Source organism: Elephantulus edwardii, unplaced genomic scaffold (genome assembly GCF_000299155.1).
Source record: "Elephantulus edwardii isolate Elephantulus edwardi_28Jun2011 unplaced genomic scaffold, EleEdw1.0 scaffold00269, whole genome shotgun sequence".
Classification (NCBI taxonomy): domain Eukaryota; kingdom Metazoa; phylum Chordata; class Mammalia; order Macroscelidea; family Macroscelididae; genus Elephantulus; species Elephantulus edwardii.
Genome location: NW_006400019.1, coordinates 3244469 through 3248614, shown reverse-complemented (window position 1 = coordinate 3248614; position 4146 = coordinate 3244469). Strand labels below are relative to the sequence as shown.

At 37.2% G+C, this 4146-nt stretch overlaps 1 protein-coding gene across 1 annotated transcript in view; it reads left to right on the top strand.

Annotated features, from left to right (window-relative positions):
• CLIC2 (chloride intracellular channel 2) overlaps window positions 1-4146 on the top strand; it is a 63175-nt gene that overhangs the window by 29505 nt on the left and 29524 nt on the right. The gene's annotated exons all lie outside the window — the stretch shown is intronic.

Genomic DNA, 4146 nt, shown 5'->3' with positions numbered 1-4146 from the left:
TAGAAGACACAAATTTGACTAACAAGTTATAAGTGCATGAGTCAAAAATTATGGAAAAGTAAAAAGAGCAGTTTTTAGGGCTGTTGTAAATAGGGTCGCTATGAGTCTCAAGCAATTCAACAGCACATAACAACAACATATTAGGAAATGGCAAATGATTGATTTGGAAACCTGGAGAAAGCTAGTATATTTGAGCCATAGTTAATTTCATATACATTCTCTGATCCATAACTAAGCCGAGAGACATTTGTACTGATAGAAATCAGATTCATTTTATTGTAGACCTCTCTGAAAATTTTCATTATTAATAGGCATAGCCTTTAATTTAATCTCATCTTATAACTCTTCAGGTTAGGAGGATTATGAGGACTAATTTAAAAGATCTGTGTGATTACTGTCAAGCACAATCTATGCATAAACCTTGGAAGAGTCCAATTTCAATCACATAAAATAATAAATAAAACTATGCTCCATAAACTCTTTGTTGAATCTGAACAAACTTGTAGCTAATCTTACAGCTGGTTTTCTGGAGTCTCTAAATTGCATGGGAGGAGATTGTCCAGAGGTGCTGCCACCAGAGCTCCCTAAGACCATATAACACATGAATAATGTTCAGAATCAGACCTTAACATCACTGCAATTCTTATTTGGAGCTGAGTTCTCTCCAGCTCATGCAGGTTGGTGGTAGAGTCAGTTTCTTGCAATTGTATTACTGAGGTCTCTGTCACTAGGGTTCCTATTCAGTTTCTATATTTTGTTGTTTCTAAGGTGGGTTTTTAAAATTATTATTAAATTAAAGGCACACATAAAATTGGAGCTGCTCCAAATTTTATTCTGCTGAAGAGAGCTCACTCTTTCATTTGCTGAGAAGTGAAAATTGTGGCTGATCACCTTAATTCTTTCAGAGACTGTTGAGTCAATAGCCCTGGAAATGCTTAGTCTACATCTAATTCATCCCTGGGCCTCTGGTATTTTCATGAGAACTTGGAAATACTCTGGAATTTTCATATGAGAATCTCAGAATTTGAAAAATGTCTTGAGGGGACAACTGGTAATATTCTTAGGACCCAACCAATCTCCACCAAAATCTACTGGCTTCTTTCTTCCCCAGCAGCAACTGGATGTCATTATATAACAAGTACAAGTGACATGCTTAGAAGGAAGCATTTCTGAATGATTGTGAATAAAAGGTCAGGATACTGCATATTAAGAAAATGTTAACTAAAACAATGGCAGCATAGCAGTGTAATTTTGGTTAAAATGTGATTCTTTGAGATCATAATGGGGGGGGGAATCAGAAGTCAGTACCAAAGATAAAGACAGCCCCTCCACTTTCACTTTCAAATTTAGAAAAGGAAGAGAAAAGAAAATAATTCATAGATCAAAAAAGAAAGAATATAAATTATAAAATATTAAGAATGAATAATTTAGATATGAGACCCTGTCTTATTTTGGAAAATCTCTTTTGGTTCCTGGCCATAGGCAAGTATATAACCCCTGTGGAATGTTTTCATGTAATCATGATAACTTTGACTACATCAAGAGTGAAAAATATAATAGGAACCAATAAGTAATCCAGCTAACAAGAATTTTTATATAAATGTAAGTGATATATTAAACAGTAGAAAAATGGAGACTTCCAATGAAGAATTAAAATATATTTTTATTATGGTGAAATATATATTCCAAAAGGTATGTCATAGCAACAATAGGATGTATTTTTGAAGAACAGAATAAAATTGAAACTTCTGAATTTAAAATGATTGTATAGCAGCCAAGACATGGCAAAATGCTGTTTAGTGACCCAAAAGGTAGGTATATTGAAAATACCAAAACTGACACACTCAAAACTCAAACTTACTGCTATCAAGTTGGTTCGACTCCTAATGATCATCTATGGAGTTTCTGAGGCTGTAAATAAAAATGGGAGGGGGCTGCCCATCTTATTCCCCTGCAAAGCAGCTGGTGAAGACAAACTGCTAGTGACTATACTGCCAGAGCTCCCGTAAGCTGATAGAAGGAAAGAAAAATGAATACTAAACTAAGGCCTTTCTTCCTTAATAGGCTGTGAGCCATGGGGAGAGCATTGGAAACTTCCTCTTTTGCCAACACCTTTTTATGGCCCTGTACATAAGGAACATTAATTGTTGTTAGGTGCCATTGAGTCAAGTACAACTCATATCAACCCTATGAACAACAGATCTGAACCCTTTCCTACCCTGTGACAACTTCATCATCCCTGACACAGTTGAGCCCATTGCTTCAGTCTCTGTTTCAACTCATCTCCTTGAGGGTCTTTCTCTCTTTCACTGACTCTTCATCTTTCCAAGCATAATGTCTTTTTCTAAGGACTGTTACCTCCTAATTACGTGCACAAAGTATGTGACACAAAGCTTCACCATTCTCCCCTCCAAGGAGCACTCTGGCTTCACATTCTCTAAGCCAGATCTGTTTTTTCTTTTAGCAGTACATAAGGTATTCAGTACTCTCCTCCAATAGCACAACTCAAAGGCATTGATGATTCTTCTGCCATCCATAGTAATTGTCCAGCTCTCTGATGAATAGCAAATGATTGAGAAGACCATGGCCTGAACCAAGTGTGCCTTACTCTTCAAACTAACATCATTGCTCTTCAGCATTTTGGACTGGTCCCTGTCAGTGGACTTTGCCAATATAAGATGTCTCCTGATCTCCTGACTGCTGTTACCAAAAGTATTGATTGTGGATCCAAGCAAAATGAGGTCATTGACAATTTCAATCTTTTCTTCATTTATTATGATGTTGCCTATTGGTTTGGTGGTGAGAATTTTTGTATTCTTGATGTTGAGATGTAATCCATATTAAAGGCCATAGATTTTGATCTTCTGCAGAAAATGTTTCAAGTCCTCCTCACTTTCAACAATCAAGGTTGTGTTATCTGCCTGAATCTTCCTCCGATCCTGTTGCCACATTCTTCTTCATAGAGTTCTACTTTGGGAATTATTTGCTCAGCATAGAGAATGAATAGATATGGAGAAAGAATACACCCTGACACACACTTTTTAGAATTTTAAACCATTTAGTGTTCTCTTAGTAAGGTGTTGGAAAAGAGCACTGAATGTCCCATGGACAGCCAAAAGAACTAACAAATATGTCTTAGAGAGGATGCAGCTGTAGTGCTCTTTGGAGGCAAGCAGGATGAGGCTTCACCTCACATACTCTGGGCATGTTGCTAGGAGTGGCTATTCCTTAGAGAGAGGCATGGTGCTTGGAAGGGTGGAGGGCCAACAAAGGAGAGGAAGACCCTCAACTAGGTATGGTGACTGCCACAATGGGCTCTAATTTTTCAGGAAGAGTGAAGATGGCACAGATAAGACAAGATTCAGATCTGTTGTCCACAGGGTCGCTATGTGTCATACTCAACTCGACAACAATAAACAACAATAACACTGTTCCCGTGCTCTGTTCATACAACAGCCTCTTGCTGTAGATATAGCTTTTGCATGCACACAGTTATGTGTTCTGGGACTCCCATTCTTCTCAGTGTCAGCCACAACTTGTTATGATCCACACAGTAAAATGCCTTTGCATAGTCAATAAAGCACAAATAAACATTCTTCTGGTATTCTCTGCTTTCAGCCAGGATCCATCTGACAAGAGCAATGATATTTAGTGCCACAGCATGTACTATTCCAGTCAGTTTTGGATTATTTTAAGCAATATTTGGCTTGCATGCGAATAGTAATAACATTGTTTGATACTTTCCACATTCTGTTCTATCACCTTTCTTAGGAATGGGAACAAATATGGATCTCCTCCTGTCAGTTAGGTAGGCAGCTGTTTTCCAAATCTCCTAGCATGAGACTGGTGAACACACCCAGTGCTGTATCCGTTAGTTGAAACATGTCCATCAATATCCCATCAATTCCTGGGACCTTATTTTTTCCAATACCTTCTGGGCAGCATAAATTTCTTCCTTCATCTCTATTGGCTCCCAACCATGTGCTTTTTCCTGAAATATTTCAGTGTTGACTGATTTTTTTTTAATTTTTTTTTTGGTACAGTAATGTGGTATATTCACTCTCTTTTCTTTTTTATTTTTTTAATATTATTAAATTTTATTAGTTTTAATGAACATTTACAGAGGTTTTGGGTTTTCATTCCTTC